This window comes from Gallus gallus, chromosome 27, assembly GCF_016699485.2.
Source record: "Gallus gallus isolate bGalGal1 chromosome 27, bGalGal1.mat.broiler.GRCg7b, whole genome shotgun sequence".
NCBI classification, from domain to species: Eukaryota; Metazoa; Chordata; class Aves; order Galliformes; family Phasianidae; genus Gallus; species Gallus gallus.
In genome coordinates this window covers 1725654-1747646 of record NC_052558.1, presented here as the reverse complement: position 1 = coordinate 1747646, position 21993 = coordinate 1725654, and the positions used below count along the sequence as shown (strand labels likewise).

The window sequence follows — 21993 nt, the reverse complement described above, 5'->3', positions numbered from 1 at the left end:
CTGTCTTTTGGTGTGTAATGAGATCAAACCTGATCTCTTGGCTGGGAAGGGTGTTAAGGGGACATTTTGTGGGTCTAGGTTTCCTAAGCAAGTACATTGCTGATGAGAACAGAGTGAGACCTCAGCTGTCAGTATCTGACAAGCTGTTGTTTCAGCACGGTCAGTGCAGGTTTTTGTATTGTGGAATGCAGGAAGCCTGGAGCATCACAGGCACTTCCAGATGCTGCAGCCAAACTCAAGCCTGGCCAGAAAATGCAAGTGACTAACAGCACAGCACAGGTACTTTTGGAGTATAAATTCCAGCACAGTATGAATTACGGAGATGGTCTGCTGTGCTGCACAGAGAGCTACAAGGGGCAGGAAGAGGAATGTGTGTTGACTTTTTGAAGTCATACAGGGTTCATGTTTATGCTACAATCTCCTGTTGGCCTGACAAATCTTCCTTATAGACAGTGAAAGCGCCTTTCTGCACTGTGACAGTGAACAAACCAAACTATTTCTCAGGTACAATGAACAGCATTGTTATATCTAATACAACAATTGCAGTTATACCTATGATCATGTTTGATTTTATCCTTATTCACCATGAATAAAACTTGTCACGCTTTGAAAGTGAGCTCCAATCTATGCCATTTGACTAATACTACCAAGGATTTAGCAAAAGTAGTTTTAAATACAGTGTTCAGCCCTTTTTGAGGATGTTCATTTGTCCCTGTGAGTATCTGGCAGTACCATTGTAGCAGTCTGATTTCAAGTTGAAACAGAACTCAGTGTTGAATTTTGGGGACCTGGTCCCATATTTTCAAGCAGGATGTTAGGTGGCAGCAGGAGCAGCTTCACTGCTGTGATTGTGCAGCAGGTTAGGATTTGCCATTGTTTCTACTTGCCCTGTGGATGGGCTGCAATGAAATAGTTACAGGTGCAGAAAATAATGACTGTAAGTTTGTGCTGATCACACATTGCCTTTGCGCGGTGCAAGTGGAAGGAATACAAAGATGTTGCATGTCTTTATTCTACCCATTTTTACCTTTTATTCCATTTGCAGTCGTAAGGTCCCTCTCTTCAGCCCTCTGCATTAATTATTGATGTCGGAGGTGCTGGAAAACACAGACAAAACTGTTTTGTTAGAAAATAGATTCACTGAAATCAAAGCATTTCATGACAACACATTATTTTTTGATAACCATTTGTCAGAAGAAAAATCAGTACAAATTATTCCACTTTTTGATATTACAGTATAAAAGTGTTCAGTTTAACACAGTAAAATTGCCATGTGCTTCATTTGGTTTCTTTTGTTTGACTTTTACCCTGTATATAATTACTTTAACCTTAGATTAACTTTGCTGCAGAATTATTTTGTTGTGAGCCCATTTTCATGTCTTTTTATGGCCACTTGAGTCCAAAATCCTGAGCTTTCTGAAATAGTTGCTCTTGGGAGATTCCCAGTCTAGCAAACAGCAGAAGTGCAGCAGGTGTAGTGCCAAACTACACTCCTCTCCCTGGTGATATTTAATCCTTTAAATCTCCAAGCAGGGCTCCTGCAGGCAGGGGGCTCTTGTGCTGCTGGGCTGAAAATGACAGGTGACCACAAATCAGAGCATGGAGGATGAACAGAGCTAGGTACCAAACTGATACTGCAGGAATTCAAGGTGATGGGAGCATTAAGGTGTTTTTCAGCTTCCATAAAATGACAATAAACATTTTCTGCAGGCAGTCAGAGATGGCACCAGAGCAGCTCTGCTGACAGATATGAGCAAACAACACATTCCCCTTCCAGCAAGGGAGTTAGAACTGAGAGATGAGCTCCTGTTTGTTTTCCTAATCCATTTGCTCATCCTGCTGGGCTGCCCATCTCCCTCTCTGCTCATGTAACTGCTGTGTCTGTCAGCCCATGCTCTCTGCCACAGCCATGGATGTGCCAAGGGACAGCTGTGTGGGGGCTTCTGTTGTGAGGACTCAACCCCGAAGTCTCTGGAATTTGGAGGCTTGACTTCCTTTCTGGATCCTTGTCACACCCTCCAGCCCCTTTTCTCTCTGCCCAAGTCCCCTTTCTGTCTGCCCACTTTTTCCAATTCCCATTGTGCTTCTCAAGCTGCTTTTGAAGTGGCAGCAGCCTGCTGACATACACACTGCTCAGTGCATTGGCTTTTATTGCTTATTTAATTATGCAACTGCTGTAGTAATTTGGGACTGTGACCAAGAAAATATCATCCATGCTACAAACTTGGGTCTGAATTCAAGAAATAAAGGAAGAACACTTGTAGTGAAGTGGGAACTGATAAGAAGGACAAAAGGATCTTTCTTTCCAAATATTTTTCTTTTCCTTATTGGTACTTATTGAAATGGTGCCTTCTGTGAGCTGCATCAGTAAACACGTCAGCAGTCAGCAAAAAGTCTGAATGGTGGCCATTGCTAATGTCATTCTTACACCTAATGAAGCAGTAGATTGACAGTGTGGATTGCCCAGCTAGCAGAGTATCCAGTGTGCAGCTTTGTTGTTGTTTTTGTTGCTTTAAGTTTGCTCTCCCTACTCCTCCACCAATGAAAAGAACTAAGATAGAGATAGGTAATGAAAGTAATCTTCCAATGAGTGGAATAGCTAAGGTGGTAGAAAGTTTTTTATAAAGCCTTGCCAATTTTATTTCAGCTCTGGAAGAAAGGCTTGTGCCTTGTCACATTGATCCAACCATCCTTCCATACTCTCCTTTTCAAGAAACGCTTTGTTTCCTTCACCAAGGATCAATCTCACTTTTACCAAAGAGAGCTTTCTTATGAATTTTTCATTGAAAGAACAGGATTTCATTAAATTGTTTTGTTATTCTTTCTTTTTCCCCAGTTGGGAAAGTTTAGCTGAACTAAGTTTTTCTACTAGCACTCAACTTACTCACAACTTCTTCATTGCACAGGTCACCAGCAAAGGCAGCCTTTCTTCTCTCTATGGAGAGCTGCAGAGCCTGTTAATTGCATTTTAAATGATACCCTGCAATGTCTGGCAGTCACTGATGGTGCTCACAGCTTCCCAAAGTCTTGTCAGATCAGAGGTGTGAGACTGGCTATAGAGCAAAATTCCAGGGCAGGCCAGAGGCGTTTAAAGCTACAGAATGAGAAGCAGAATGGTAGTCTATTCCCAGAGGTACATGCTCAAAGAGCTTTTTTTCGGTGAGGAATCTGGATGGTTTTCAGGAGTATTGCTGTGACCAGGCCAGTCCCTTTAGTGCCTCTGCTATAAACAGCACTCAGAGTTCTTGAAAAATGCCCATAACAGCACTTGTCTCATGTCCACAGCTGCAACACTCCCTTACTGCCTTCACACTTGGGAGTGCAAAGAAGGGAAATCCTGGTGTAGACTTTGAATTTCAGTCTGATTACTGTATAAATATCGATGGTGCACTGCGCTGCCATCATATTGCACCTTACAGGGTGACAGATCCACAGTCACTGTCACAACTAATCTTAAAGGAGGTTCTAGAAGCTGGGGATGCAAGAAGGGGCCTCAGGCTTGGCTCTCCATGGGCAGTGATCACGGGCTCAGAAGTATTTAGAACATTCTGGTAACAGCAAGGCACTACATAAGCCCTCCCTGTTTCCAACCTTACACATCCCACTTGTTAGACATGTGATTAAATACCCTCTGGATCTTTCTCCAAAGCAACGTAGCTAATTAGCTTAGACTAAAGTGGATTCCTAGATTTCAGAAAGCTAGAATCAAGGAAGATCATTGCTATTCTGTTAGTGTTAGGCATCATCATAGCACTCCTTACGATTATCTTCTACTAAGGTGAGGGTAATAGCATTGCTCTGCTGCAAGGTTGAAAGGATACACAAAACAGTGAGTAACTGATGCCTGAGCATTTAGGATCTATCAGTCAAACAGAGCATTGCCTGTATTTGACAGTCTTTTATCAAGAATCCTGGACACTTTGTAGTAACCTGATTTCCTATTTGTCTCAAATCCCTTTTTATGCAACATATAATTAACCCATGAGCCAATTATTTTTGACCGGACAATAAGCTAACCAGATATATTGCTTAAAATAGACAATCTTATGGTGCTGTTTCTGCAGAAAGCCACTGAACACAATCCTGTTTGAAAATTCTTACAATAACCATCTACAAAGAATGTTACAGTAGTCTCAGGGCTGTGTTCTCAAACAACAGAAGAAATAAGCCAGGATTAAGGCAACGGTGTTCTTCTGAATCTGAGTTTATGCTGTGTGCTCCTGGAGTATTTGATTATCTAGGGAGATGGAGCTCATGCAGTGTGTGCATGGGTAACCTATTAGTCTAAGTAGGAGGGAGTTGGTGAGTCATGTACACATTTATTTTAGGTAACATTACCCTGAGTTGTACAGATGTGGTATTGTGCATTACAATAACTTCGTTTCTTTCAAATCAGAGCCTTTGGGGCATTCATCTTTTAAAAACCTCCTTTGGTGGCATTACATATTTACTGTTGATTTCTGGCACTTTGGGCTACAGATTGCTATAGACAGATCTATTCTCTTAGTGCCTTTGGGCTCTATGCAAAAGCTGCAAAGGAGAAAGAAAACTTTCCACTAAATATAGAACCACGCTCCCTGTTTCAAATTCTTTTCACACATGCTGATTTTCAGCTTTTTGCTAGCTGATTTAATTACATTCACAAGCTGTCCTCCATTTTCCCTTCTCACTAAAGTAAAATATAACACCTGGGCTTTCTTAGTGGTTTTGTTGTTATGCTTGTTTTTTTTTTTTTTCAAAGCACAGCATACAGAAAATAAATGACCAGGATAAAAACTTCAGAAATCTTATTGTTCAGTCTTTATTTTCAAATTGCCAAGAAAGACAAAACAACTGATGGAGCTGGGTCAAGTTATAAGAGTTTTCCTTCCTCCTTGTGTAAATAGAGAATAGGTGCTAGAAAACAGCACTCAGAGTGCAACTGTTCTTGGAGTTTTAAAGAATTGAAAACATTACTTTTTCTTACACAAATGACTTTTTGCAGCTCTTTACATTAAATCTGAGCAAGACATAGGTGTGGGGTTCTGACCGAGATGCACTTGGATTTGGCATTCAGATCTTTTCTTGTGATAGGAATTGATATGAACAACAGAATTTGGCTTGCATAACTATATTAGCTAAGAAATGTGAAACTACCTCAAAAAAACAAACAAACAAAAAAACCTCAACTTCCTGATATCAGCAAGTCTGCTAGCATGGACTTTGCTATACTGGCAACAGACCACTTTTGTCAGCTCAACTTAGGAGCACTGTATAATGAAGCTGGTGACAGCTATGCTACGTGAGAAGAGTCAGTGTGGTTATGCCAGAGATAATCTGTTATACGTGAGCCACTATCTACTTAGAATCATAGAATGGCCTGGGTTGAAAAGGACCACAATGATCATCTAGTTTCAACCCCCCTGCTTCCCTGAACTGTTCCGATCTTCCAGCTGTTTCTACTATTTACAGCCACACAATGTGTTCCCCATGCGTGGATTACCCAGCCTCAGCACAGCATACTCTGAGGCCATGAAGAATTTGGTCACAGGCCTCCTATGCTGCTGCTGGAGCAGGACGAGGCAGCAAGATCATTATGAATTTCACCCTCTGAAAGTCTATCCACAGGAGTGGTGTCTGTCCAAAGCAGCACAGTCATGACAGAGGGCGTGAGTGCACTGCCCCATAACTTAGCACTTCCAGGCTGTGCAGTGACTCGTTGCACATGTGTTCACTCAAGATTAAATGAAAAGAGTCAACGCTGTCTGTGATTTCTGGCAAATTGATTTCCAGCAGGCAACTCTTATGGCACTCTCTTGGAAAGGTCTCCTTTGTGTTCTGTGATTATTAGAGCTGATACTGTCAGCTTCAGCCCCTTCAGTATGAGCTGCAGGAGGTAGGAGAGTAGCAAGCATGAGTCTGTCCTCCTTGAGGAGGCCCTAGAGAAGACCTTCTCCTCATTGCAACTGCTGCTAGTTCTATCTGAGATCTCCTGCAAACTCCCTGCTTGGTATCAATGCGTAATAACTGATGGTGACTGCTCACATTTATGATTCGTTTTGCAGTTAGCTGCTCTATCTGCTAATGCTTGCAGGGAGTCACCCATGGGAATATAAAGCCCTCCATTTCTGCCCAGTTATTAATTGCTTAAGCAATTAAATGTCCCAGCAGTTACTCAGTAATGACTCTTAGAGTGGGGATGTTGACAATTAACCTGCAACCTGTGATAATACTGACTTCGTTCTGCAGCCATGTTAAGGACAGGAATAACAGCTCAGCGGCTCCATAAATACATGATTTTCCATGCAACTGTGCTAATTACATAGAATCTTTTATGCAGCTGAATAGCACCATGCCTGAAAGCACAGATAGCCCGCACTGTTCAACACAAACCACACCACTCAGATCTCAGATGTGTAGTAACTGTGGTGTGTGGGGGAGAACTACTGTTCTCAGGTTCTTTCCAGGTAGTGTCAATGGTGCAGAGCTCAGCAGCTGCTACTTTCACATCTCACTTCTCTCTTGCAGCGACCATGCTGGCTCCTTTCAGGTAACACAGAAGGTGTGAAGCACCTCCCCTGTGGGCACTTGTATCAGTGGCATGCTTACATTTTACGCAGTTTAAGGCTTTTCTTCACATTTTATTTGACTTATTGTGCTCACTGGAAACTCCCTACCCCAGATCCTTTCCAGAGGAGCAGCTTCCTCGAGCCCAACCCTTGCTCCATACAGCACCACCCAAACCCAATGACTGAGAGCAGTGCCCCAATGCTCCTAGAGCTCCAGCAGCTCAGGGCTGTGCCCACGGCCCTGGGCAACCTGCTCCATGCCTACCGCCCTCTGGGGCAGAGCCTCCCCTAACCCCCACCCAGCTCCCCCGACATAGCACCATGCCATTCCCTCAGATCCTATTGCTAGTCACTCACTTTAGCATAGATGACGGGCATTAAAAAAGGTTTCTAAAAGCACTCAGGACCGCTCTGGGTACAGGCCCAGCTCTGCAGCACACGCTGAGAAAAACACGACTCCACACAGCGCAACAACTGCACGCGTGCAACAGCCGCGCTCCCGTTTGAACAGCCCGCCAACCGCACAGCGGCTCCGCCAATCAACGCGCTTCTCTTTCAACGGCCCCACCAATCACCGCGCGGGTTGAACCGCTCCGCCAATCGCGGCGTGGCTTCTTGAGCGGCCTCGTGAGCGGCCACGCGCTGTCCGTTAACGGTCGCGCTCGTGGTGCTGAGTGGCTTTGCCGCTTTAGGCAGCGGTGTGGTAACTCCTGGTGCTGGGCTCAGCACTGCTGCCTCCTCGTTGCGAAGCCGCAAAGGCACCCCAGCACCCTGCGCTGTGCTGGCTGAGATTCTGTGATGGTGAAGCCTGTGTGGAATCCTTCTATTTCATCTCTTCTCTCTGAGCCCTTTTTCTGTTGTTGAGTGGAAGTGCAAGTCCAGGCTGAGTTTGCTGTAAGAACTGCAGTGCCTTTCTATGATCAGCGGGTGTTTTCTGAGGCAATGTAGGACAGCAGTGAGCAAACAGCTTTGCCAGGTGCCTGCATGGTGCTCTTGCTGTCCTTAGAGGTTTTTTCTCCTCTGCAGCATCACCAGAAGGACAGCCACCCTTGCATCACCTCCCTGCCACCAAATAATGTCTCATGAAGGACCACAGTGCTCATCCAGTTCCAACCCTCTGCTATGTGCAGGGTCGCCAACCACCAGACCAGGCTGCCCAGAGCCACATCCAGCCTGGCCTTGAATGCCTGCAGGGATGGGGCATCCACAGCCTCTTTGGGCAACCTGTTCGAGAATTACGTTAGATAAGCAAGTTTTCCCAGAAGTATATTACGTATACAGTGACCGATGGTAAGCAGGACCTCCAGTTTCCTCATTACAAGAACTCAGCAGAACTTCCTTATCTCCTTGGTTCAGGCACGGCTCTTTCTGTTATCTAAACAAATTGCAGGGCAGGGGTATCCATCAGCAAACACTAGTAAGCTTAACTATATTGTTGTATCATGATAAAGCAGAACAGGCTTACAACATGCCTCCACATCTGTAAAGCTACAGCACAATTATCTACATCGCAGTTATGTACATCACAGTGCTACACAATTATACAGTGGGCTCAATTACAACATCTAAAGGCTACTAAGGTGTTGCAAGCAACCATTACTCATGCAACAATTCAGCAGCTATGCTTTTAAGGATGTATTAACTGAATATTTTGTGTAATTACTTCTTCAATTCAAAATCTTTGTTTTTGGTTCTCTCCCAGAGCTAATTAGAAGGTGTAATGAACTTTGGTTTGAGTTACTTTCCGAGATGCTTAATTTATCACTCCTGGCACTGCAGCTGGAAGTCATGGGGAACCTGAGGTACGATGTGTTCAGATCAGAGAGTGTTTGAAGGTCTCAACCTGATGGTTTCTTTGTTTGAAGTGGGCTTCAGAACCATGTTGGAAACTCAGTGTTGCAGCAATGTATGGCACAGTTTTAATGAGAATGCCTCACAGATTGAGAGCAGGCCAGCTACAGCAAGAGGGGGCAAGCTCCAGGCTGGAGCTTTAGCAAGGAGCAGCCTCCAGGCTGAATGCAAATGCATAGAAAATCCCAGAAGAAGCCTGAAATGGTACAAAATTACAGTAATCAAATAAAAAGCAAGCTGGGGTATCCCCACTGCATTCTGCACTGGAGGTGGACTGTGGATACACAGAGCTCTATGGGAAAAACAGTCTTCCTCCCATGGAGATTTATCTGAAGGTGCAAAGCTAGAACTGGAGGCACTTGGGCTGCATTCTCCATATTGCCTCTTCAAGAGTCAGGGTCTTTGGATTTATTTGCATGAAGAACAGTGTGTGCTGAACAAGGAAAATGGGCATTTTCCACAACATCTAAAATCCGTGTCTCAAATGTGTAAGCTAATCTCCTGTATATTTAAAGTGCTCAGCAATGATTTAAGAGGGCAGCAATTACTTGACACATCTCTGAAGGCTAAATGGAGTAATGTGCTGGTGTTTAAAGTCTGATCCAAAGCTCATCATCTCATGCAAAGAGCAGGAAACCTTGTTCTGAAGGTTGCCAGCTGCAGAAGGAGCCTCAGGACCAGTTAAAGCTGCAGGCTGTAACCTATATTCATCTAACCACTGGCTGTTGGTGTGAGGATGTGGAGCTGACACAGGAAGACGGCTGGATTGCTGGTTAGTATTCTGGGCATGGAGTGGAGGGGTGGAGGGAAAGAACAGTCTTGGGTATAGAGCTCTTCTGATGTAAACCTTTCCCTAGTGTATAGTTTGCAAGCATTGGTGTTGGGGGATTGTGCTTTTTGAATTTATGCATTCATCTGGGTGTTTCCAATGCATGTTGGAGGTTCACTCTGGGACCTGAGAAATTGTTATTCAAAGATGCTATTATGCTAAATGTTTGAGAGCTTTCCAAACATCACAGCCACTTAGTCAAATCCATTCAGGCAATGAAAGTCCATTCAAAGTCTGACAGCTTCATTTTCCCCAGAAACCATTAAGTAATGGTAGAAAGTGCCAGATGAGCAAAGTAACTGAGGTTACAAACTGAGGCAGAAGGTTTGTCTGAAGGAGAACAGTGTTAACAGAGATGAAAGCACTGATGGGCTTGTGATTTGATTGTAATGTGACAAGTGCATGTGAGCTTTGGTAAATGACTTGGGATCCCAGGTGTTGGTTATCTGCCAAATTAGTTACACCCAAACAGCTGAAACTGTATGGAAGGAGCACATACACGATACAGAGGGTGTGAAGCTTCCAAAATGCAGTTTGAAAAGTATATATGCTAGGAAGGGGTCTAATCCCTTCTGATGTGGTCAAGAGCAATATAATATTGTTGTAAACAATAATGAGAGCACCTCCAAGAACTTTTCCTTGAAACAGTGTTATATAGTGACGGTGTGGTGCCTCAGTGCTTGGATGATGTAGATTCAGATGTTCTCTGTTGCTCATACTTCCAGAAAAGAGCTGTGATGGTGCTATTTCAGGTCTAGCTCCAGAGCCATATGTTCCATTTTCCAGACTCCAGCATCTTAAATCTTTAATGCTTGAAGGGTTTGAAATATTTACTTTGTGTCTGCAGAGATGTATCACGAACTGTGGCCTTTAGCTGATTCTTTCTGTTTACCAAAAACTTCATTGTGATCTGGAACCTGAGACATCAGTGTCATGGCTTCAGGTTCTGGGCACTTCACCTGAGCACACGCAGAGGCACTGTCTCTTCTCAGCTGATCGTATTCTGTGCTTGCTTCTGTGTGTCTGAATCACATAAGATGAGCGGTTGATCCCAAGGAGCTCAACTAGGACATGTTGCTATGAATGCTGAGCTTGGCAGTGCCTGCACAGAGAGTGTAACTTCTGCTGTCCCTCTGCCAAGATGAGGTTTTTTTTTCAGCTCCCACCACTGTTGGTAGAGCTTATGGGTGCAGTCACACTGGTGCTTCACTTGGATGACACACGTTCAGTCTGAATGTGAAAGAAGTGTATGCAGGGATGGAGGAGGAGGGCAACCAAAGGGAAGTGATGAAACATTTGCAAAAGAAATGAAGGCAATGGGTTGGTGTCTACAGTATTGCAAACTCTGTCACAATCACAGTGCCTGTAACTGGAGTTGTTTCTCAGAGCAGGAAGATTGGGCTTTTCTGCTTACAGAAGTAAGCGTACAGCTTAAAAAGAATGAGATCTTGACTGGCTGATGATTATTAAGAAGCTCTTATTGATTCAGGATGGATTTTTGGGGGGTACTCGAGTCATAAGTGATAGATATGCTGCAGTTTTTCTAGCCTTATTCTAAAAGCAGATAAGGGAGACCCCACTTGACTAAACCTGGGTTTGTATTTCACCTTCTTTCCTTTAGAAATTTCTGTAGCAGATGTTCTCTAACATGCAATTTTAAAAAAAGAAATATTGTCTCTAATATTTTCTCAGCTCTTTTTTTTTTCTTCATTTGAAATAAAGCGACAGAAATTAAATTACACATATTCTAAGTCCCAGCTGCAAAGCTTCTTCAATATTTAATTTAGAAATGTTATCCACAGGGCCGTACAACGACAAAGCTTTGTGCTACCTGCAAAAAGAGTATTGATGCTGGCTATTTGAAGTAGCAAATAAATGCCTTTTTTTTTTTTTCCCCAAAAAAAACAAAAAAAGGAATTGCAAGACTGAAACTAGACCTATGGCCAATTCAGGCTGGGCTGGGAGGCAGTGAGGGGGATGGAGCTTCTGCATGTCTCATAATAGCTTTCAGTGGTGTAAGACCTGTCTGGTGCAAGGAGGTGTAGCAAAGGCAGATTCTTCTGTCAAAAAGAAAATGTACTCCAAAACTTCAACACAGATGGAAAGCCAAAGGGAAGAGCAACATCATGCACTCAACCCCATCTTATTGCAGGTGATTTTTGTAGTCATTCCAAACTGTCCTGGGAGCAGACACTATAAACTTTGTTCCATAAAAACTCAACTTTCTTCACCTTATGATGAGAAAATAGCAGAGTAAATGCGCTCCTGTACCATCAGTAATTGCTGGTGCTTGGATTTAATGACATGCCTTGGACTTTGATTGACCTTTGGATGTCAATTGAAGCAAGGTTTCCAAAAGCACACAGTTCAAGTGATGCAGCCTCTCAAAAATACTATAGGTCCAAATTCCTGTTGCTACTGGTAGAGCCTCGCCTGGATTCTTACTCTATAAAGTACATTTCAAGGCTGCCTTTTTGCTTTGAACTTACAGACAATGGAAAAAAAATATGAACTGAGATGGACTGGCGCTTGATTTAATCAGCTTTGTGAAAAATGTACTCTGTGGATAGAAATTTTATCTAGTAAGGGCATGGCTTGATGTTCAGCTGTGAATTGTTAGGACTTCCATGAAAAGAGCATCCCAATTGCATGATCTTCTTGCCCATAGATTTGATGTTTTTGGGTAATGTTTCTTCTTAATGTTATGCTCTGATTTATGGAGAAAATTCCTGATGGGTGATCATTTAGTTTACATTCTGCAGGTGGCTGTAATGAGCCCTGCTAACCTCACCATTCTGCCTTTACATACTGCTTTCCTGTCAATTCACATTTCAGGGTTGTTAAGTTAAAAGGCTTTATCTGGAATTTGGATAAATCCGTAATAAAAAAAAGAATCCTTATTTTGTCACCTTTTGCTTGTTTTTGTACACACAAAGTCGGGGGCAGCTACTTGAATCTTCTATTACAGTGCTCAGTCCCAGAGCAAACTTAATCTTTCTTACACGCATTTCTGAACCAGCTAGCTCTGAGCAGTAAGCCGTTGGTGGAACTAATCTTTCCAAAGGCATCCTTCTCAGAACAGGGGAAAGCTGTAGGGAGCACAGTAAGTGAAAAAAAGTATCTTGAGCAGATCTCTTCTCAGTAAACTTTCGCATGTACCTAAAATGAAAATAGAGGCTCGAGAGTTCTTGCTAGTGGGAGGATAAATGTTTTAGGTGAAGATTAAATTTGTCACACTGCTTCCAAAATGTCATCTTGAGGTTGGTGGTGGACCCAGAACTGCATACCAGAGCTGCAGCTCTGCCTTCAGTGCTGGGAAACCACTTCACTGGTGGAAGTATTTCCTCCTGCTTTGCACTCGGATAAGTGTTTCCTTTTCTCATGTTGCTTTAGTTACTTTTTAGGGTCCCTACCATTAAGGATCATATTGAGGAGAATTACCATATCTAGCAAGCTTTTTCCCTACAATGCCTACTGTAATTACTCTGCTAACTTTCTAACTTTCCTTTGCAATGGTGATAGATTTGGGAAAACAGAAATTGCACACTTACTATCTCAATACAGCAATCTATCTTCTGTGATCTTTTGACACTTTCTGAAACTTAGAGGGACATCTTTTTTGCCTCTTCAGTTTTGGATGGGATACAGTTTGAAGGCAATCTGTACATCAGGCTTGCTTCTTATACCAAGTGCTCGCATCACAGCAGGTTGTCTGCTTAATGCTTTCCTGTGCAACCTACTCTATGGAACTTGTTTTGGCAGAGGGCTGGACTGGGTGATCTCCAGAGGTCCCTTTGCAACCTCTGTGATTTAGTGATTCCATGTGATTCTGTGTTAAGTTTGAGAGAGAGAAACCTGAGCCTCAGAATTTTAAATGGGAGGAACTGCTGGTCGGATGAGAAAACTGACAACAAAGTAGGCAGTGGCTCCCATGCCAAAAGAGCCAAAGATAAATCATGGCTCTTTTGACTGTAAATAAAGTACCATAGGAAGCTCAATTTGATTGGACTGAAACAAGTGGTAGGCCTGATTCTCTTAAAGCAATTGCTTGGATCAGAAGGGGTCTCTGGGTACTTAGATGTGATCTATGACAATTAGATTGAAACCATATGGCCTCTATTCTTGGTGACCTAACCTGGTAGTTTAGCAGCCTCCATAGGCATCCCAGGCACCACAAGGGGAGGACAGAGTCCCATTGATAATCCCAGCAATCTCAGGGGAGTGGCAAACTTGAGCTGTCACCCCCAATGCCATCTGTGTTTGCAACTCTTTTAAGGACAAGCGCTGCAATGAAAGCATATGTGTTTTCAATTGGTAAGACAGCTCATGGTGAAAATAGATGGGTTGTTAACGAGACAGGCAGATGGCAAATTTGCTGCAATATCATGATTACTGTACTTCAAAGGGATAATCAATAATCAGGCAATTAAGTTCTTGTTAAATCAGAAGCAGACTTTGAGACACTTACAAGGATGCATTTCCAAAGCATCCTTCTGAGATACAAGGATGGAGCTTCTGTACAGCAACAAAATGTTTTGCATGAACCTCCTACAGATCACTTAATGCCTCTTAATCATAGCTAATTGTTCACAAACGTAGCTGACATTAACATGTTATGAGCTATAACTGTATATTTTCACATGAATGTTTAAACTTAAATAGTTTTTTCCTCTTTTTTTTTTTTTTGTTTGGTTGTTGTTGGTGGTGGTGGTAAGTCTCCTTATTTTGTGTTTTTAACTTTTAAAGGCAGTGATTGACTCTCAAGTGACAGGTTTGACAAGTGCTGGAACATGAGGAAACAGCTTTCAGTTCTGCTGGGAAGGTGAATGGTTGGACTTGTGATCTTAATCTGTTGCACTGTCATTTCAAGAAAATTACTTAATTAAGGGTAGTGACTGTTTGTAGTAGAGGAATCTGATCCTGGGATAGGGAGTGTTTATTACAAAGAGCATGCTCTGAATGTCTCTAAAAATTCAACTAAATAGTCTACTAAAGGGCAGGAGGGAGAGAAAAGAAAATCCCACTTCCAAAATGAAATGTTAAAAGCCTTGGAGATCAGTCCTCATCCTCACAAAGAAAGGAAAAGGAGGAGCCAGGACTGTAATACTCAGACACTTCAAATGCTTGCTTATATTTAAGTGTTTGGAGAATAAAAGTTCAGGCTTTGGAACAGTTCACTGCGGGTAGCTTTGTATTCTCAATCACTAGCAATTTTTAAGTTAAAAAGGACTTTTTCTCCCATTAAGATATTTTGCAGTTCAAATACAAAACAATTCAGGCATATTCAATGAGTTGTATTATACAGAAAATCAGATCTGATGTTCATTATGATTCATTTTGCCTTAATGTCTGTGACTTGCTTTGACACAACTTAAAATGTGTTTCCCTGCCAGCTGTTACCTGTGAGGTTTTTAGTGTGAATTATTTCTCTCCCTGGCTGGTTCTCTATAGAAATTGTTTTCTATGGACTTTCTTCTGAAAGGGCATCTTGCAGTTTATTATGAATTCTGTGCTTTTAAAGACTTTAGACCAGTGAGAAGAAAAATCAAGGCATCTTGCTTTTGAACAGTATCCCATAAGCGACAAGGTTTTCAGGAAGATAGCACAGATCACTGCTCGACTCACTCAGACCATGGCATGTGAGGCAGACGAGCCTGAAACATCTTTTTTATTATGTGGATAGAATACAGACACACAGGCACAGAATAGGGCTGAACTCCAGTTCTGGGATTAAAACAAGTCTGAAGACGTCTGAGTTTTTGACTGAGTAGATGCTCATATTTTACTTTAGGGCAAAATAAGCTCACCCATAACAGTATTTTCAGACAAAAAATACTCTGCCTTTTCAGACTCTGCCTTTTTTTTTTTTTTTTTTCCGATTAGGTTGATGTTTTGAATGATGTCAATATTCCTACAAACTCAAAAATGAGAATCTGTACGTCTTTGGCTTGTTACGAGAGTCAAGGAGCAGTTCTTTTACCTTGATTAACTCATCACGGATGAGGATTTTGCTCTGTAATACAACACATGGTCCATAATAGCAGGTTTTTGGTTAAATACTCTGTGCCATCTTGAACCTGCCATTACCAGAGTTCAGCTTGCATTTACTTTTATGAAATGTGTAATATACCAGTCAGAAAATACATTAACCCTCTTAGTCCAATTATATACACAGTAGGTGCATTATTGGCAAAGCAAATGGATGGTGAACTTTGCATCCCCAAAGAAGCCTCTCTTCTGTCAAGTGTTCCTGATTCTTCCATATTTATCATGGATAATGTGCTCTCTCACTGAGATACATTAAGCAGACTACTTGTAAATCCACAGGCAGAGTGTATGTTGCTCTTCAGCCTTTAAAAAGCAATTCAGAGGCTCATTGCAAAACAGCTTTCCAGGTTCTGTGCACACTGTGTGTTGAGTGGGTTGAATACTTCAGCCAGAAACTGCTAACTCATGAATGTGAATCACTTCAGGCAGTGATGCTGATTTTGCTAACAATGATAAATGACGATCTCTTTTCATTAAAGAGATTCCCTAGCCCTGGAAGGAGGCTACTTTTATGCACACATGGTTGCTTTTACAGCTATGTGTGTAGAGATGCTCCTGTCCCTTTTGGGTGATCAGCAGTTCCCTTCCAACAGTTACTTTTGCCTTTGGGAGTGACCTAGAGCTGCCTTTGTACTGCCCTTCCTGCTGCAGGTTAAGGTGTCTTTGTAAAAGCTTCTTGCTTGCTTTCAAAGATCCCTCCCTCCCCAAATCAAATTCTCATGTTGGCCTGTGTTTCATGGCTCCAGGGACCTGACTGCTATGAGCTCTAGATGCAGCATCTTAATGGATGTGTGGTTTTCAGGAAAAGTTTTTCTTCAATGTGAGGGGAAAATAAATCAACAGAAGCAGTTGATTTTGCCTTTGTTAGCTATGCTGACTTCATGGTCCATGAAATAGAGAAGGTAATGGGTGTTTGAGGGAAGCATTACCAAGATGTGCAGCGAGACAGAGCTTGAAGAGATGTCTGGATGCCTGGTACTAATATATTCTGGGATCTCAACCAGTTACTCAGCCAGCAGAGGGGTTCTTGGGGCCAGCCCTGACAGCTTTGGGACCTCCCAGAACGGGCCTAGCTGAACCTGCAGCTATTCACACAGCTCATATGTTGGCAGATCCTTTGTAGGTTTCCTTGTTAGGTTTCCTTTGTTGTTTCCTTGTTCCTTACATTCATCAGGCACAAATGAATCTATCAAATAGGTAGTTTCTGTAATAGCTGAACATGTACTGACTAATGACCTGGCGCTGAGTTTGAGGTATTATGCTGATGTTTACTGTCTCTGGGGGACATTCCTCTTTTAGATGTCTGATTTAATTATTTCCTTGATCTTTTGTTCCTGCCAGCTTCCACTCCAGTCAGCGAAGCCCACGCTCCAGATGGTTCTTGGGGTTTCCCATGAGTTCAGGAAGGGCTGAGGTCACTCAGCTGAGTCGTTTCTCTCATACACTTTCCCAGTTTAGAGCATAATACTGTGTTTCGTGCAGCAGCAGCTAGCTGAGTGCTTTCTCCCAGTGCAATAAGTTCATTCTGACCTGGAGGAAAAATACCTATGAGAAAATATTTTATAAATATATAGGTTTATATATGCACTGACAGTTTCACTTTTCTACAATTTATATTGTACATTTTTTTTTTGTTTGATATTTTTCATTTCATTGTTTATCAATAGTAGGTCTTAACAGATGCTACTGTTAATGAATATGTAATATAACTATTAAAAAGTGTATAACACTTGAGATGATAAGTGCAGCAGTTACTTAGCGCTGATTGAAAATCTCTTCTACATCCAAGTATCTCCTGTTTGTACTGTAAAGTGTCAAACTGTTTGATTACACCAAGCTGCAGCCATTTTCATCTAGAAAGAAATGAGACATTTCAATCAGTCCTGAAGAGAAGCAGTACTTAATGATGTGAAAAAGCTAAAAACAGCCAACACAAAACAACCACCAGACTACATTAACTCTTATATGATGTCATATTATTTCTGCCAATAGAAGCATTGTGTTTCATGAAATAATGGGGAAATTGTAAAAATAATAAAAGCAGGAGCGTAATTGCTATTCTGAAACTGGGGAGTATTTTTAGAAAGCTGATACCTTCTAAAATTTCTGTTTAATGAAGTATTATATCTTGAAAATAAAATGTCAAATGTTATTTTCTTATAAAGTAGGGATTCTGAACTTCATAAGAACACAATTTCACTAGCCTAGTTTTCAAAGAAAATGAGGCTGATGTGATGGGGTTGCCTTCTCATATGCCTGTCTGTTATTTTCCGTCAGTGTGTTTTGAACCCATCAGTAAAGTTGAAGTGAATTTGGTATGAAATTAGAGCTCTCAGAAATGATAAAGGTCCCATGAATTTTGTGAAAATCAGAAGCCAGATGAAGACAGGAGATTCCTAATGCGTCTCTCCACTGAGGAAATGGCACAGATGTAAATTCATTTCTAATTAGACACAAGAAGATGCTAAAGGGGAAAAAGCTTGCATCTAGGTATGCTCTGTGATTGCCAGAAAGCTCCACATGTAGGATGCATATCTGTAGGGAGTAAGGCTTACCTTGTTCATTTGCTTGTGAAATGGTTTTTTGCTGGAATTTAGATGTGGGGAAGGGATTCGCCTTATCTTGCTTGGGATTCCATTAGTAAGGCATCTATGTCAGAAAGATGTGGAAACAGGCACATCCAGACCCAACAATCCTTCAAACATGTTCTGGCTGTATAATTAAGGAGGAGGTGATAGAATCAAGAAGTAAATGTCCAGGTCTTGGCACACCTTATGAAAGGTTTTGGTCCTCTGAAAAAATAGATGTCCTGGTATATCCAGAATGACCCTTTCATTGCTTACAATTTCAAGATACCCGGTGCCTTCTTCCAGCACATCTCAGCAAAAATCACTCATTGATCCCAAGCACATGTTCAGATCTGAAGCCTGGCACAACACTTGGTTTTTCTGATGCCTACAGATAAAAATAAGGAAAAGTTTAATTTATTATTTTTTTCCCCAATAAAAATCAATAAACTCAGACATGGCAAGCTCTTGTTCGTACTAAGAGTTCTCTCGGCTTTCATCTGCCCATTCAGGGGAGAGACGTTGTAGCTCCAGAGACAGTAAGCTTCACTTTTCTCAGGTTGCCTAGCAGAAACAGAGGTCTTGAAAAAGATGTGCAAAAAAATATTCCACTGGGGCAATTTTCTGTGAGAGAAAACACCGTATCTGTGTTTCATGGCACAGTGTTGACATTTGTCAGCTTCTTTGGGAAATCACGAGAACATGTTTTGGCTCTATCATACAGCATCTGTATTCTCTGTATAGGAGGAAACAAACCATGCATAATTTAGAACATTTGCACAGAACCTCTCCTGCACTGGGACTGGAGTGAATGTGGAAAGCTTTAAATTTCAGGAAAGAAATCCCACCTTTTCAAGAGGTTTACTTCAAAACCACAGTTCTTCCATTCTGGCTATAGAATCCAAGGAAACAGACTCTGGTTCCTCTCCAATAGTGGGCAAAGACAGTCAGGAACGAATTACACAGTGCAATGCTATAGATCTCCATCCACTGCAAGTGTGGATGTCAAGGCATATATCTGAACATTGGATCAGCCCACGAACACAACAGCTATTCTTTAAATGATGGATAATAGCATGCATTTTTTTCATTTGCAGTCCCTCCAGGAAGAAGACATTAGTGTGATTTATAACTAACCTTCAGGGCAAGGATCTGCATCCTTTAAAGGGGAGGCAGCAAGCAGAAAGACAGGCAGCTGTTCAAAGCATGCGTAGCTGCAATGCCTCTTCACATTTGAGATTGTGGAGGGGAGCACATGCATGCATGTGTGAAGCACTTTGCCATGTTGCTTCTTAAAAGTGACCTCATGCATTCAACAACTGGAGAAATGTCTCCTGCCACAGGAAGGCTTTAAGGGTCATCTCTTGTGAATAGCTTCTGCATCCATGGAGCATGGATGATGATCATTGGAAGCGACAGGAGCGTCTTCTAGCCCATGGCACTGTCAGCAAGCCAAACTGCTCAGAGATGACAACCTCGCTTCCTCAACAGACTCTGAGCTGTCACTACCCATTTGGATTAAACTAGTGAGGACTCTGATGAACTGATTTCAGTGAGAGCACACAAACTGCAACTAGTGCAAAGGGCACAATGGAAATGAGGTTTGAGTCTGAAAACACTGTTTAGGTGGGAAGGGACTGAAGGAACCTCGTAAGCCAAAAACAGAGTGAACTGCTGGGTCATGAGGCAGTCCTAGCTCACTTGGAGCTGTGGAGTTGCAGTACTGGGATGCTGACTGGAAGTCCTGTTGGTGAAGGTCTACCAAAAGATCGTTGTGCTCTGATTCATCTCTGACTACAGGCTGTTTGCAGCCACAAACTACATCTTCTCTATAGTGCACTTCCTAATGGATGTCAGCAGCAGTAAGCTGGGGCTTCCTGCTTTAGGGTGGTAACCAGTTAGGTGGGCTTCTGAGACCACATGCCCACATTCATACAATATCTATTTTATATTCTAGCAGGTTTTCAGATGTGAGCTAAAACTTGGCGTTTTGGAGAAAAAGATGGGCTAGTCACAGTCATGTAAAAAGGAATCTGTGCCAGGCATAGAGTTACATAGAGGTGGTCCATCTCCTATTTGGTTTGTGGAACAGGGAACATGCATCCCTGTGATGGGAGATGCAGTCTTTGTATCTTGTTTGTTGGGTCCACAGTCTTTGAGCTTTGGGCAGCTTTTCTTCTGGGCAACGTTTCCATAAGGAAAAGGTTGGATATAAAACATTTTCTTCTTTGATCATCCTCTGAGAATGCAGCCCAAGGATGTGGGCTTGTATCACAGCTTGAATGGTAACTACACGGTTAGATTAACATCCCAGCAGCTGTCAGGTGGATAATGAGAAGGGAGAGAAGTCCCATATAAATAGGCACTTTTAATGTGCAGATTTAAGATATTTGCTTGCCTGTTCTTCTTCCTGACACTTGAAACTCTGTATATAGCTTTTGTAAAGAGCTTTACTTTCATTTGACAGTGTGCTGAGGGGGCTTTGGAGTGACTATGGAATGCTTGTTAGTGCAGCTATAAGAATCATTTTCACATAGAGTAGATCTCTGCATTCAGTGAGTCACATCAGACAACCCTGTTTGTTGGAACCCACCCTACTGATCAAACTCAATTGTTGATAGTCTTTGAACAAAGCATGCTTATTTCTTTTTTTCTTTTTGCTATTTTCAGTTTCCTGCGATGTGTTGTAGAGAAAATATGCTTCAGTAGCAAAGAAAGCAAGTGGAACTCTTGGCTGGAAGTTCTTCAGAAGTCAGAAAATCTATTCTGGTCTTGGTATTTTTCAGATAACTGGAAGATTTTTGTTTGGCTTGAGAGAATCACATATTGTGTGTGTTTGCTCAGTCGGTGTCTGGCTCCTTGGGAGTCACTCAAGGCAGATGTTTCAAGCAGAGACAAAAACAACTACGAAGACCTGAGTGTCAGGATAGGTTGCCCCTGCTCTGCATTCCGCAGAGGAAGGTCAAACACACAGCATTAAACCAAAGAGCACAAAAACTCTTAAGGGTTTAACGGTTGCCTGAGATGTCTGGGGGATTTATCTCTGTTGGTTTCTGCAAGAATGTTAACACTTTTACTTGTCAAGTTTACCTGCCTCACTGAGAGCTGTGCTGGAACTTATTAATTAGTCTTTTGCAAAGTGCTTTGAGGTTTTCAGATGAAAGGCAGTACAGAAGTCTGAGGGATGTAGAGCGTACGTTACCAGCTGAGAGCTACACAAAGAGCTGAAGAGCGTTGAAAGGAGTCCTGCCAATTAATTTACACTTAAACAGAAGGTTTTGTTTTTCTGAGCATTAATAAAAAAATAAAAAAACAAGTAAGCACTGGAAGGTTTGAGGTCCCCTGTGTAAAATGATGTATTTCTGTTTGGTTTTGTACAGTTTTGCTAATCAAAGCATTAAGACTTGAAGAATTAGTGATTTTCTGATACTCAAGAAAAAATACATATGAAATATGTAAAGACTCACTTGCTTCTGTGAAAGCTAGGTAAAAGAAAGCTCTGTTAAGAACCTGAGCTTACTAAGGTGAAAGAGACTGTAAATATGAAAAGTGTTTTTGGTTTTTTCTGTTTCTCACCTGAGCTGGCTAAAATACAAGCAATAACCAGACAGCTTAACCCAGAAAAACATCCTTAGACTTTTTAAGATATGCTAATGCAGTGCTACCTAAAGGTGGGGGAGTAAAAAAGGAGTGATAGAGTAAAAGCAAGAAAAAGAGATTAAGTTTTAAAAAGCCAATGAAACCTCAGAATGATTGTCGATTTTTGTGTCTTTTTAAGTGATCAAGAAAAGCTGAAATTAAAGAAAACACAATTGAGTTGCTGCTGGCAGATCTGAGATTCTGCCATTGGATTTACATCGTGTCCTTTGTTTTAAGATTGTTTGCAGATTTCCTGTGATGTGACAGCTTTGAGGCTGATGATGAGACCATGCAAAGTGCCAGCCTCGTGCATATCTAGAGTGTTGGTATCCCAGCATCCAGGTGTCAATGGAGACTTTTTCTGCCAGTATAGCTCAGCAGCTGCTGGGTGATAGTTCTGAGAGCCTTGTCCAGCCAAGAGCCCCACACAGAGGAATTGCTGGTTGCCTCAGGTGCAGAGAAGTGAGGAACAGGGTGCTGGGCAGAGACCAGCTGGTGAGGAGGAAGACAG

General features: G+C 42.0%; 1 protein-coding gene and 1 long non-coding RNA gene across 7 annotated transcripts in view; one reads left to right on the top strand and one right to left on the bottom strand.

Moving 5' to 3' along the window:
* The window catches only part of LOC121107703, a 52661-nt gene extending 45588 nt beyond the window's left edge, over window positions 1-7073 (bottom strand). For all 5 annotated transcript variants that reach the window (XR_005842041.2, XR_005842040.2, XR_005842039.2 and 2 more), the window contains exons 1-2: window positions 6906-7073; window positions 1028-1097 (exon numbers count right to left, since the gene is read on the bottom strand). This is a non-coding gene — a long non-coding RNA (uncharacterized LOC121107703). The remainder of the gene's footprint in view (window positions 1-1027; window positions 1098-6905) is intronic.
* The window catches only part of ASIC2 (acid sensing ion channel subunit 2), a 413868-nt gene that overhangs the window by 85884 nt on the left and 305991 nt on the right, over window positions 1-21993 (top strand). The window lies entirely within an intron of this gene.